We start from the raw sequence: 15,965 nt of genomic DNA on the forward strand, positions 1-15,965 counted from the left end.
ATTTTAAATAAATTATATTTTTAAAATATTTTAATGAAAAACTATTTTATATAATAATATCATTTTGAATATAATAATCTAATTATTTGTTAAGTAATATAAAATAAAATTTTAATTATTTTATATTTTTATGTTATAATTTAAAATTTTATTTTAATATAATTTTTTAATATCATAAAGTTTTTTTGCATAATAATTAATTTTATTGAATAAAGAATACTCATATTTTTGTATTTATATTTTTATATTTAATTATTTAACAATAAAAGATTCTGTTACCATTTAAAGTATTGTCATTTAAAACATTTATTTATGTACTAGGATATTCTGTATTTATTAGAGTTCATCAATGTTCTTCTTTCATATTAGTCTTTGATTTTCAACTAATCAAATCTAATGGTTTATATAAATGTGGTACATTCAATAAATACATAATTGTTGTGCTCGTTTTAGATATACCCCTAAAAAAAAGTGTATGTTTGGGCAGTATATAAGAAAAACTATTCTTTTAGTAATTGTTTTTGAGGCTTTTAGCATGTTTAAAATTTATTTTAAATAAAAGTGAAAATATTAAAAAAATTCATTTTTAAATTTTCATTATTATTTTTAAATTTTTTTACTTTTAAAAATATTTTAATATTATTATATCTCGTTATATTAGTAAAAAAATTATATATGATATTTAAATATTAATTTATTTTTCTTACGAATATCTAAAAATAATCACTTAAAAATAACCTTGTTTAAAAAAAAAATTTTGTCCAGAAGCACTTTTTTTTTTTATGTATTCCAGAAGTACTCTTCTTTCTTTCTTTTTTTTTTTTTTTTAGTTGTCTCTGTTTTGTCCCAAACTATAATTAAACAAAGCATTGATCAAAGAAAAATATCAAATTACTTTTAATAATTGCTCATTCTCAATGGTTAGATGCACTGATCAAAGAGTAAACAATCAAACCGGTTGTTGTTTTTTTTAAGAACAAAAAGTGATTTCTATTAAAAAAAATAATATTTCTATTCTTAATAAAATTATTTTGAGATAATATAATATAATTATATTATATTAAAATAGTATAATTTTTTTATTAAAATAATTATTAAATAGTAACAGAAATTAGTATTATAAAATTTTTATTAAGTTTTTTTTATAATAAGACCAACTACCATTACTAATATTATCATTTTTCTTATATCTTAGTTATAATTTTTATTTCTATTATTTCAGTTATTGTTATCTTTTTACTAGTATTAACACTAACAACAAGCCAATGAGTAATAGCTCAAATAGCATAGACTCCTCATACTCAATTAAGAGGTTGCAGATTCGAGTCTCATATCTTGGGTAAAAAAAAAATTAACCCCATCAACATCACAATTCTTTTTTCTTTTTTTGTGTGTATTAATTATTTTTTCTTCTTGTGATATTATTTTTGGTAATGGTCATTTTCCATTCAATTATCACTAATAAAAACATTTTTTAAAATCCAACTTATTAATAGTTGTAGAAGTTTAAAACCTTCCACAAATTATAAATAAAATTTTCATAAATTTTATTTTTATTATTATTTAATAAAATTTTCAACAAAAAAATTATATTATCTTAAAATAATTTTGTTAAAATATCTTTTTTTAAATAAAAATTATCTTTTTTTTTAAATAGACAAAGATCAGATTAAGTATTTATTCATATTCAAAACTAATTAATTAATAATTAGAAGATTATTATACAATAAAATCGAAGCAAATGCGGCTGAGCTGTCCTAGAAAAAAAAGCTATAAATGCCCGTTTTCCATGCTCATAATGAATTATATTAATTATTTCATATTTTTTGCGCAATTAATTAATGTTTGTAAAAAGGTGCAACCAATAATCAATCATGGTATGTTCAAATACCTCTAACTATAGTAGACACAAAAAAAAAAAGATACCTTTAACTATAATGAGGCCACTAAGCAAATTAAAAACTGCTACAAATTATATTTGTCAGTCATGAGAGTTGATAGCTGCCGGGATCTCAATGCAGAAACCTGGTCTTGGGTTGATAAAGCTGAACTGATGAGGTCCTTGATGATATCGGCTCTAGTAGCAGCTTAACTATGGCAAGCTAATGGCATAAATTTTGAGACAATGTTTTTTTTTTTTTAAATATAAAATAGAAACAATGATGGTTAGAAGAGAATGAAAGTTGATGACGGCTCTAGTGGGCGAAGATTGCTCCCCAAATTTGGCAGAAACGCATGCAAGCTCTCTTCTTGGGAGAAAAATCGAAACCCCGTGGGGATGGATCCAAAAAATTTAATATAAAGGGGTTGAATTTTAGATAATTTTTTTTATTTTATAAAAATAATTAATATATAATTATTAGAGTTAATTTTGTAAAAGATTTATCAAAAAATATAAATATATATAATTATAAATTTTTTTCATAACTTTATTTTTAATATTACATAAAAAAATATAACAATATCAATAGTACATTATAAAATTATAAAATACTAATAAGTTATAGCGTATTTAGTTAAAAATTATCACATATGAATTAAAATAAATTCTTTTAAAAATTTTAAAAAATTTAAAAATAAATTATAAATGATTAATTGTTTGAAAGACACAGTACCCTTATAGAATACAAGATATAAGATATTTTTATAAAAAAATTTTAACAACAGAAATTTAGAAGAAAAATGAGTATTTTTTTTTAAAAAAAAGAATATTTAAAATACATAATGTGATTACTAAAATATAACTACGTAAGTCATTATTAATATAAAAAATAAATGATTTTTTTAAATAAATATAGAGATTATTATATAAAAACTAATTTAAAAGGTATAAAGATTTGAGGGTATGATATTAAATTAGTCAAATAAAAAATATTAGTGAATTTAATAATTAAGACATAAATCTATCACATAATAAAAAATAATACATATAAAATTACTAAATTAGATAATATTTTTTTTATTTTTTAAACACATATCTCATATATAAGTATAACTTTTTAAAATTTTGGGAGGTCGAGGCCACTACTCACCCGTCCCTGCCTATCAACTAGAACTCAACCTACTTTATACGGACAATGACATACATACTTGTTAACTATATATTTTGGACTTGGGTTTATTTTAATTTGTGTTTTAAAAATATAAATTAAAAATACTATTAAAAAATATTTTATAAAAATTATTAAAAAATATTTTTTTATATTTTAATATATTAAATACATTAATTTTTTAAAAAAATTATTATTATATATTTTAAATGTGTCACTAAGACACAAATTAACTACATATTTTGAACTACACATTTTTTTTTTGGGATTTATGACTTAACATATATTTTAACTTAACTCGATTAATCTATAGACTTAAATATGTTCGGCCTAAATAGATTGACTTGTCTATTTATATTAGAAATCACGAGTAAGAAGAGTAGACACTCATATTATGAATTACCGTATTATGTTTTAATTTATGAACAAAAGAAGAAGGTGTTTTATTTGCTTTGATATAGGTGTAGAAAGTAGAGTTAATACTCAAAATGACTCTTAAAATTTGACCTCTGACACAATTTAGTAATTAAACCTTCCGTCCATCTCGGGCACCAAAACGCTGACGTGTCGTGTCACGTTTAATTGACATCTGACACTTTTAAAGACGTGGCAAAATTCTTATATGCATCAATTTAGCCCCTTATGAATGTTGAATTTGAACTTTAAAATCTAGAAAGTGCTCCAAATCTCCCAAAGTGAACCGTTTTTGGTGAGTTAGGGAGGATGTTGAGGAGCAACAGCGAAGCTTTTCAAAGCTCTAGTAGATCTCGTTCACATAGCAACTGGGTGAAGAACGCATATCATGACAGAAAAAAAATTTTGCAATGGTGTGGTTGTGGGATACGACTCATTTTTCGTTGGTCTCGTACAAATACAAATTTAGAAAAATCATTTTATAGATGTCCTAATTATAATGTAAGTTAGTTGAATGTCCATTCTTAATTTTGCATTGTTCTTTCTCTTAATTTTTTTTTATGATTTTTTTTTTGTTTCAGATTGTTAGAAAGAAATAATGTGGTTTATTTTTATGGAGAGACATAAGTGAAGATGATGACATAATTGAAAAAAATGAAACTACTCAATGAAGAGCATTGGAAGATCAATCTGGAATAAAAAATTAATACAGCTAAAGTTAAAATTAGAATTTTAAAAATGTAGAATCTTGTTTTATCTATCGTTGTTGTTCTAATTGACCTTGTATGTGTAGATTATGATCTATTGGAGAGAAAGTAGTAATTAAAATATGAGATAATATGTAAAGTGAGATATATTTATTTGCAATGAAATGATGAACTATATCTATTGTAGAAGCTGTGCTTTTAAATTAGAAAATGAAATATGCATATTATAAAATATGTTAACTCATTGGCTATACATATTAATCACTGTAATAAATTAACTGTTGTAATATACTAAAATAATTAAACTGAAACAAACTTTAAATTGATGAGTTTAGAAAACTAATATCTAATTTGATGATCAAATATTATTAAATTATTAAATTGTTATTTACTTTCAATAAGTTGTTTAATGTGTTTGTTAGTGTACAGATTTTATATTGGGTCAAAAGGCAATATGAGTCCCACTTGTTATTAATCAAGTCATGTGCAAAATTAATATAAGTGAGTGTACTTTGAAATAAAAAAAAAAACTAAATTGGTCCAAATCACAAGCCCAAATAGATCATTAAAGAAAATTCAGTCTTGGGCAAAATTAATTCAAATATAAGTAGCTAAATTTTGAGATTGAGTTAAGTCCAAATCAAAAGCCCATAAACCAAAGTTGATAAATCAAAGAATGAAGTCTAAGGATCTCAAGCATGCTTCGTTACCCATTTACTTTAGTGGAATCCAAATTCTAATTGAAAGCATGCTTTCCACGGATGTCATTCTCTATGGGTGATGGAATTCAAATTTAATTAAGTGCCTTAGTAATATGAGAGAGAAATGATACATTGATTTGATTGCTTTTAATGCTCTACACCTTACAAGGCATGGGAAAGGGAAGTGGGTTTTTAATTGAATGTAATTGATTTTAATTTCCTTCTTTATTTCCTTTGAAAGCTTTTTCACTCTTCTCTCTCTTCTCTCTCTTTGCATTCGGTCACCTCACTATCAGAGAAGGAGATGGTAGAAGCAAGTAATCAGAAGAAAAAAGCAGAAACTAGGCATGTGTAAGTAAACTTAACTCATTTTCATTTTCTTCTTTAATTACATTGCAAGCTTTTCTATGTTCTCTCTCCTCTCTCTTTTGGTCTTGTCTAGCAGGAAAAGAGGGATGAAGCAAGCTATCAGTAAAAAGTACAGAGAAGCTAGTTGCAAGGAAGATGCCATTATGATGATGGCATTAGGAAAAAGAAGATCCACAGTAGGGTGTGGTTGAGATCTTTGCCACTTATGGTAAGAAGCGGTGAGGAAGTCTCAAACTCTCCATACCCAGAAATGGAAGAAATCCATTTCGTCCAGAGAAGAAGATCCCTTGGAAGCATGGCTCATCTCTACTTTTGCTCAACCACTGCAGGAGGTAGCTACTGTAGCTACGTGGAGGAAGAGGCAGAAGATAAGAGTAGGAGGAGCTGTCAAGCATCAAGGCCCAGGAATCCTTCTTGGGGAGCAAGTCAAGATGAAAGGCCCGGATTGATGAAGTTTGATGAGAATGGATGAAGCTGAGGTAATTGCATGTTGGTTTTGACATTCGGTTCTCTCTCTCTTCTCTTTGGCTGAACCGATTTTTGCATGAAGAAGAAGAAGTTGACTCGGTTCAACAGTTTCAACCTTGGAGGCTTCCCCTTCTATAAATAAGGGAGAACAGTCAGGGTTTGAAGTAAGGAGAAAAGAGTGTAAAGCACAGAGTTCTCATAGCTACCCAAGCTAACAGAAGTTCTTCTCCTTCAATGTGTTTCATGTTGTATTTTTCTGTTTAGTTTTGTCTGTCTTGAATCTCATGGAAAAAGGCAAACAGTGAGGTTTGTATGAAAAAGCCATAGAGCGGAAAAAGGCAGAGTCAGTGACGGACCTAGAAAATTGTAGGAGTGGGAGCAAAAAAAAAAATAAATATATATATATATATATATATAATAAATTTTGTTAAATATTATTAATTATATGGAGATATAAAAATTAAAAAGAATTAGTGAACACTTTTATTCTTAAAATACTATGTATTATATATAATTTATAAAAAAATATTTTTTTATTTCTAAAATTTAAAATTAAAATATTTTAATTAAATTATAGATAACTTATTATCCTAACTAATCTTTTTATACACATTTAATAATAAAAGACTGAATTAACTGGCATATTAGAGCTTAATGATACATTAGTATTTATAATTTGAAATTAGAATTATATATAAATACTAGAAAAATTAAGTCTTTATATGAAAAATATGTTTATATAAAATAATAAAAACATAATTTTTACAATTTTTTTATTTTTTTTAAATAATTAAATTTGTTATATATTTTTAATTTAATTTTAATATAATGTTAGATAAAATATTTTATGTATCTGTTTAATTATATATTATAATTAAAATATTTTTTATCATTATTTTTAAAATAAAAAATATATTCTAAATTAGTAAATTAATCAGTTTATTTTAAAATTTTATATGTAACATAGGTACATATAATAGAACAAAAGATAAAAAATAAATAATAAGAATGAATAAATCGAGAATAAAATAAAATATATAAAGTCACAAAAAAAATAAAATATTAGATTGATACCTAAACTATAATTGTTTGAATTAAAAATTGCAATTGAAAATATCAAAAAGAAAAATAATAAAATTGAAAGATACATAGAGTCATGGAGAACTATATAAAAAATTGGAGAATTTAAAATTTACTTTTTGATGAAGAGAAGATGACCATTAGACAAGGAATAGAAAAAGAAGGTTAAAAATATAAAAATAAGAAGAGGATTTAAGAGAATAAAGAATTGACGGTACAATAATTATATTTGATTAGGTTAAATAATAGTCAAAATAATAAAAAAAAATAAAAAAATAAATTTAAAACTTTAGCTAATTGAATTTATTTTATTTGTAGTGGGGTCATTTAAAATTTGAAGTGGGAGTATATTATATATAACTATATTTTTTAAAACAAAAATTAAAAACATCATGGGGGCAAGTGCCCCCTCATTGTTATGCTTGGGTCCGTCCCTGGACAGAGTATACAAAATTAAAAGAAAAAGTCATAGATGTCCTAGAGGTCCTCTTTCTGTGGGAATCCCCTTACAAGTTGGGTTAGCACTTAGCAGTTGAAAGCTTGGTAGGTGACCAAGTCAAGTTCAGGATTGGGGATAGATTCTGGACTTGTCCCGGATAGGAAGGGTAGTTCCTAGGAAGAATTGGTGTCTGTAATGTGTTTGATTATAGTGAAATTCTATCATTATTGTGATGAAGACTGAATGTAGGCTGCACTGCACTTAGCAGCTGAACCAAGATACTTCTGGGTGTGATCCTCTCTCTCTCTTCTACTCAATTTCTGGTTCTGTTCATAGGAGACAAAAATAAAAAATATCTCCTCATTGGTTACGAGACAAAAAGAAAATATCTCTTGACTTGTGACGAGACAAAAAGTAGAAAAATCTCCTAAAGCATTTTAAAAAAGCAGCAAGTAGTATACAACAAAAAGGGACTAAGATTCAACCCCCTTCTTTTAATTACTGATAAACCATCATAAACATATTAACTAAAAGTCATAGTAATTAATCATAGTATTTAAGTAGCAGTAATATTAACTGCTATAATACATTAAAAATGATGTCTAAAGTATCATCAATGATAATTAAATTTCCCAAAACTAAAACACAACACCTAATAACATAGTCTCAAAATAACATAATTTAAAAAGGTTTTGTATGAGCTTATTATAACCTGGTTGCTAATTAATGTATGATCTCTTTATATTCATAAAATATATGATTATTTTGTTTTGAAACGTTTATTTGTTTTATTACAAAATATTTAATTATTTTAGTAATTAATTATTATTTTAAAAATTATAAAATACATATAAATATGCATAAATATATAATTATTAATTTTTTTATTTATATAACATTTTAATATTGATGATGATATATAATATAGCTAACTTTAATTTTGATATGTTATAAATAAGAGTGTTTAATATCGGTCTTGACTTGAAATTCAGCACAAACTCAAAGTATATTTTTTGGCTTTGAATTTTTTATGTTTACACAATGTAATTTGAGTTAGATTTAAATCATGTTTGGAATAAATATGGCTAGGACCAATAATAATAATAACAAAGCCTTATCCCACTAAATGATGTTAACTACATGAATCAAACAATGTCATTGAGCTCTATTATGTATTATGTCTATAAAGAGACCGTTTACATGTAGATCTCGTTTGACCATCTTATGGATGGTCTTCTTAGGTCTTTCTCTACCTTTCACTCTTTGTCCATCTTCCATCTTATCCACCATCTTGATTGGGTGCCGGTCTTCTTCTCACATGTCCAAACCAACTGAGACGCGATTCTACCATCTTTTCCACTATAGATGTTACTCCAACCCTCTCTCTTATATCTTCATTCCTTATTCTATCCAATCGTGTATGACCACTCGTCCATCTCAACATCTTCATCTTTGCCACACTTAGCTTATGTTTGTTCTCTTCTTTGGCTGCCCAAGATTCTCTACCATAAAGTATAGCCGGTCTGATAGCAGTGCGATAGAATTTACCTTTAAGTTTTAAAGGTACTTTTTGTCACATATAAAACCAGACGCACTCCGCCATTTTGACCAACCTGCTTGGATCCTATGATTTACGTCATGTTCAATCTATCCATTATCCTGTATGATGCACCCAAGATACTTAAAACTCTTCACCTTTTGTAGGATGTTATCTCCAATTGTCAGCTCTATATTAGGGTTTTTCTTTCGCAGGCCAAACTTACATTCCATATATTCCGTCTTGCTATGACTTATGCGCAAACCATACACTTCTAGAACTTCTCTCCATAACTCCAACTTCTTATTTAGGTCTTCCCTTGACTCTTCTATAAGGATGATATCATTGGCAAAAAGTATGCACCATGGTACAGGCTCTTGGATATGCTCTGTGAGTACCTCCAAGACTAATATGAAAAGGAATGGACTTAAAGATGATCCCTGGTGTAATCCTATACCAATAGGAAATTTCTCTGTCACACCATCTTGAGTCTTCACACTAGTTGTAGCCCCATCATACATGTTTTTAATTGCACGAATATATAAGATCCTTACTCTCTTCTTTTCTAAAACCTTCCATAAGACCTCTCTTGACACCCTATCGTATGCTTTTTCCAAATCAATAAACACCATATGTAGATCATTTTTATTACTACGATGCCTCTCCATCATCCTTCTTAACAGTTATATCGCTTCAGTGGTGGATTGTCTGGCATAAAACTAAATTGATTCTCAGTTACTTATGTATCTTGTCTTAGCCTCCATTCTATCACCCTTTTCCATAACTTCATGGTATGACTCATGAACTTGATCCCTCTATAGTTTTCGCAAGTTTGTATATCCCATTTATTCTTGTGGATAGGTACTAAGGTGTTCTTTCTCCACTCATCTGACATCTTCTTAGACCTTAAAATCTCATTAAAAAACTTGGTTAACTAATTGACGTCTTTCTCTCCAAGGTCCTTCCAAACTTCAAACGGGATATTATTGGGTCCTACTGCCCTACCATTTTTCATCCGCTTTAGAACCTCTTTTACTTTGAAGTCTCGAATCTTTCGATAGTAGTCGAAGTTTTGATCTTATTCCCTCGTGCATAACCGACCAAGGCTCGGAAGAGTCTTCTGTCCTTCATTAAATAACTCGTAGAAGTAGCTCTTCCACCTTTCGATCTTCTCCTCTTGGGTCAACACCTCCCCGTCTTTATCCTTTATGCACTTAACTTGATCCAAGTCTCTCGTTCTTCTTTCATGGCTCTTTGCGATTCTATATATACATTTTCTCCTTCTTTCGTACCTAAGGACTGGTAGAGACCCTTATATGCTTTTGTTCTTGCTTCGCTTACAGCCACTTTTGTTTCTTTCTTAACCGCCTTATCTTTTTGCCTTTATTTTTTCTTGTACACTCGCATTCTACCACCAAGACTTCTTGTCTCTTGGTCCTATCCCTCTAGATTCACCAAAATTATATTTATTTATAACTAAAATATATACTTTATGGTAAAATTAGTAATAATATAAAATATTATATTTATATAATTCAATTAACAATTTTTATATTATGTTATGTTCTTTTTGCTTTAAAATAATTATTTTGGTTTATATTATATAATAGTGATTAAATTTAATCTTTAAATATAAAATTTTATTAATTTATTATAAAAAAATTTATAAAATTATATATACTATATGTTGGAGTTGACCCAATTAAACCCACCTTTCTCTTGTTCTCATCTCTCTCTTCCTTCCTCGTTCTATCTCCCATTCTGCTTCCTCCCTCTTCCTATTTTTTTGTTTTTCGTTTTGATTTTTTGTTTGCTATTCTGTTTTTTTATCTATTTAATTGTTTCAAATCTAATAACCCCTTAGTAGTGTATTTCTCCTCTTTTGTAGTATTTGTGTTCTTGTTATGGTATTTTGTGTCTCTATTATAAATGATTTGAACATGATAGTGCATATTCATTCTTAATATTCAAGAAGAAGATAAATAAAGGAAAGTATTTTTTTTTTTTTTTTTTTTGGATTTGAAAAATAGACAGTCGAAGAAGAGGAAAAGATATCCCACGTTGTTACAGCATTTTCTGTATAAATCAAAGAAATAAAGAGTTTTAGACTCATATCTCTATGCCATATTTGTTAAGATTCATTATGACCGAAACTTGGACTCTCATCAGCATATTGTTAAGATGGTCTTTTTTTACTTTTAGATTTAGATCTAATACTTTTTTTTAATATTTGGGTTGGTAAAATTTTTTAGAAAGGTGTTTATATTTTTCAACAACTAAAACATCTCGTTTTTTATGTATCTGTACTTGTAGTTTTTAAAAATCAAGAGTGATTTTAAAAACACCTAAACTATTAAAGAGACTTTTTTAAAATTGAAGTATGGTTATCAAAATTAAAAAGTAATATAATATAACATCGTATATTAATAAATATATATTTTTTCTTTTATATTTATGTTTATCTATGGTCTTTTAAATTTTAAAAATTATTTTATCAAATATACTTATTATTGTTTGTGCTTATTGAAAATTATTTTTAGTTTGATTTATTACATATAGATACTATAACTTTTAACTATATTTCAAAAGTTAGCTTTTTTTTAAAATTATTTAAAAAAATTTTTTTTTATCAAACTAAGTTTAAGTTCATTTGAAATTTTTCTACGTATAAAATTTCTCTTCAATAAAAAAAAATCCGATCCTACTCGACCTACATACCTCTAGTTGTGAGCTTAAAAACTTTTTATCAAAACTTTTTGATAGATTAACTCGTAAATTATGGTCGAAAAAGAAGGATTTTATCAAAATTAAACTCATATACATATACAACATTAAGAATTATTATTTTCTTATGGCCTTTGTAGAGAAAACATCTCCAACTCTTATCCAAGTTAATGATAGAAAGATAGAAATGCAAGTTGCAAAGAGACAAAAAAGAAACCTTAGAAAGCCAATGGCCATGGTAATGGTCCTCTACATATTATTAATAATGTTATCATGTCCAAATCAAATCCTTCAAGCTTCAACATAACAAACACACCTTCAAGATTCATCAGAGAGATAGAAATAGGAAGAACGTGGCAACTCATCAATTGTACCACGTGTTCAAAACATTCATGGTGAAGAATCACAAAGACACAACCACCAAGAACACCAAGGTTCCATGTCTTCAACAATGCAACAACATTTTCAATGTAACATCTTACCACACAGAGCCTTATGCTTAAGTCGTAAAGTAGAGGTGACAAGGTATTACGGCCTCTAAAAGAAAAGATACGTACATAAATATAGTTGAAAGAAATCATATCTAGGAGCCTTGAAGAGTTAGCTAAACAAAAACGATAAACAGAAAATCGTATCACACTCGCATAGATATTCGTAGAACGGATAGGTAAAATCAAAAGAAAGCTAAAAACATATATACATATCAGAGTTCCAAAACACAAATATCAAACTCCAGACTCGACCTGTGAAGCAAAGGCCAACTAGAGTATATAATTTTATATATATAACCCGAAATAAAACTCAAACTACAAAATAAACACCTATATCTCCAAGTCAACCTCTAAGAGGGACAAAACACAAAATATACATGCGAAGATTCTATAAACATATATACATAGCCTAAAACAAAATATAACAGTCCAAAAGATAGTTCTTTGCTTGTAAGGAGGGTCTCCAGACGCTCAACGAGGTGCCTCTCGACTTACATCTGAAAAACAACAAAATATATATGGAATGAGAACCGAATGTTCTCAGCATGGTAAAGGTGCCTGCATATTTAATATAAAAGGCCTCGGAAAAGCCAGAGGCATTCCTAGAATTTCGACACTCAGATTTCAGCTTAAAGATCCAACTAAACCAGAAAATTAGGTAAGTTATCTAAAGTAGTATTCAAGTTCTAAATCTAACCTTAACCTAATACTTCGCTTTCTATCTCCTCCAATCTTCTAAATCACCGGTGGGGCAACCCCCTCTCACACCTCCGCCAAGAGGGGTCTCTTAGAAAATATGCACATACAATTCAAGTAAGGAAAACATAGATAGAGAAGCAATTACAGCATGTAGAATAAATAGCAGATAAGCATAGTTAAGCAGTTAAGCAAACCAAAACAATGCACACTCAAACAAAACAAAAAATGCAAATAATGTATGCCTGTCCTACGGCTGATGAGTCTCATCTGTCGGTTATACAGCCAACCCGACATGTCCTGGTAGTTAACCATTGGACAGTCCCTCTGTGCGCGCATCCCCAAGCTCAAAAATAATATCCATGGAGTCAAACTCCAAACTTAATAATATAATATTCCATGGAGTCAAACTCTAAACTCAATAATATTCCAAGAAGTCAAACTCCAATCTCAAATATAATATTCAATATCCACATATATATGCATGCCCATGGGAGAATCTGAGGAGTTAAAATACCCGGTCACATCTTGCGACAGAGGGTCAACAAATAGACTCAATATCATCGTCAATTCATTCCTAACTTGAGGTCTTCTAGCCTAAGTTTTCACGTGACATTAAATATTAACTACGAAAAATCAAAACATACCTTAGCCGATTCCTCTCTAGGCTCGGAACACCTCAAAAACCTTTCCTTTCACAAGCTCCAAGCCTCTAAACGTCAATTCTTTAAACTTAATTACTCGGATTTCGTTCCAAACTGCCCAATTGAACTCCAAATTAACCAGAACACAATCTATTTCACACAATATCACTATAATCATCATAGAGTTCACTAATTCAATGATTCAGAAGGTTTTAACAGTTCCTTACCTTACCCACGACTCTATTGGATAAAACCCAGTGATTATCCGCTGCTAGAGTTCACCTAAACCATCAAAACCATTCAGTTCCTCAATACCCAAACCCTAAAATCACGAAATTGGGGAGAGAGAGAACTGGAAGAGAAACGCCACTTTCTTACTACTTTATTCCGATAGAAGTAAAAAAAAATTTGAGACGAATACGTAGTCGCTAACAGCTCGTCAATCGAAATTCTGGATTGAAAGTTACGTAAAATTAAAATTAGAATGAAGGTTACGGTATTTTTATCGAAGCTCTTCTCCTCTCACTCAGCGTTTTTCTTAAATTTCAAAGGGGAGGAAATGCTGAATCAAGCTTTTAAACATAGATTAAGTTATGGGAGTGGGCCGGTTCGTCTGATTCGGTTTATTGGTCTAATTTTGGACTAAAATTTTTAAAATTAGTGTTAAAATTCGTATTTTTAATATTTCTACTCTTCTAAATTATAAAAATTAATTTTTTTAATTTTTTTAAATAATAATTAATTTATTAACTAAATATTTATTAATTTAGCGGGTTTACTTTCAACCACCACTTCTGTAAGTGCTAGGAAGCTCATAGAATCTGCTACCGTGAAAACCATATTTCCCAAAGATGCTTCAGTTGCCATGAACAGAGGTTTCTTCTCCTTGATGTTAGGCCAACACGGGAGACAGAGAAGGCACGTGTTGTTGGGTCTGTGCACGCGCACCAATATTTGTTGAAGACACAGATAACAGCCCTGTAACATTACTTAAAATGGTGCATTTTGGTTATATTGGATTGTGGACTGGTCAACATCTAACTACGCTGAACCCGGCCTGAGTTTCTTGGTCAAGTTGAAGTGGCTATTCCGGTACCAAGGTTCTTGTGGCTTGTAGAGATCGAGGAATTAAGGTTAGTGTATCTAGCTAGATGAACTTGCTAATGTTAATTTAATTTCGTGATTAATACTTTTTGTTCATTTAGTAACTTTGAGAATTAGTATCCGTTTATATAGTAATAAATCTAATTATTAACACCACCATAAAACGCTTAATATCGTTGGATTTAGCGTCGGACATTGACAGTGAATTTACCAACGGAATTATCGGTAAATTTGACAATAAAATTGTCGGATAATAAAATTATCATGAGATTAAGTTTTCTGGCAATAAATTTGTGGTAATAATTAGAGAAAAAATTGACGTGATCATTGTCGTCGGTTTTATTCCAATAATAAACATGTTATTGACAAATTTTTTTAATAAATCTGTTACTAAATTTGATGGTACTCAACATTTTTTTTTATAATATAATAGACTATTATTGATTGGTATCTTGGGTTTACAATATGGTGATTATCATTGTGTGAAGATTATAGGTGAAATTTTGACATATATCGTATTAAGCAGTGTAGTTAGACTTAGACATAGAACTTTTTTTTCCTTTTTATTTATAGCTACATAATGACTAGTTGACTACTAACATAAAATGTCTTCATGTAAATATAATTAAGATCTATTGATGCATATTATTAAATATTTTAGTCTAATATATCAAATTATCTTTTACGAAAATTTTTTTACGTGAACAATCACTTTAAAAAAAAAAAAGAAAAACTCAACAAGCAGAACTAACAAGTTGATCATGGCATTGAAGCTAAACCATTGTTGGTTTTGGTGAGTGATTCAGGTGAATGGCAGCAGCTTCAAAGTTGTAGAATGGAGGCTACAGAAATCTGGGATGGTTAGCCGGGGACTTGAGGCGATCAAAGGACGACGACTTCCCTGCAATCGAAGGAACAGAGAAGTTGCAAGCAGTGGGTAAATGATGATAAACCATTAGCATATATGTTTTAATACAACATCAAGCATTTGTACCTTGTATTTTTTTTATCTTGTAAGGCTAATCCATTCGGATTATGAATTTGTAGTTTTGTAGATATTTCGTGGTTTTAAATTGTGCTCGCAATTGCTACGCTTGTTAATACAACTGCATCATATAATGCTAGGAAACTAAGATGGTTTTAGCAAAAAATTAGCCAAATGTTTTTTGATGAATTCAAAATCTTTACGTGGATGATGCTTATGTTAGGTATTAGGATGTTTCTTTTCTTTGTAAATTAGATGGTTCTGAATCTGTTTTTTGATTTATTATGTTTTAGGCATTTGAAGTGAAGGAGGGTGAAAAGACAGAAGCTAATTGAATCAGTTTTCGTGATTCATGTTGTAATGATACTGAACATATCTCCTCCTAATTTGAATGTGGTGAAACATTTAATAACCAATATTTTAAATCATAAATAAATAAAACTAATTACTATATTTATAATTAATTAAGTTATTCCATTCTTGACTGATTTGGAGTTGGTTCCATATATTTTTCTTAGCAATAATCGTCATAATCTTCTTGAGTAAAGTACCAACT

The 15,965-nt window shown here is 28.6% G+C and overlaps 1 pseudogene; it reads left to right on the forward strand.

The window, feature by feature from the left end:
* The first annotated feature begins 13,804 nt into the window (after positions 1-13,804).
* On the forward strand, positions 13,805-15,744 carry LOC112785514 (rhodanese-like domain-containing protein 10; annotated as a pseudogene).
* Positions 15,745-15,965: the final 221 nt, after the last annotated feature.

Source organism: Arachis hypogaea, chromosome 20 (assembly GCF_003086295.3).
Source record: "Arachis hypogaea cultivar Tifrunner chromosome 20, arahy.Tifrunner.gnm2.J5K5, whole genome shotgun sequence".
In the NCBI taxonomy this organism is placed as follows: domain Eukaryota; kingdom Viridiplantae; phylum Streptophyta; class Magnoliopsida; order Fabales; family Fabaceae; genus Arachis; species Arachis hypogaea.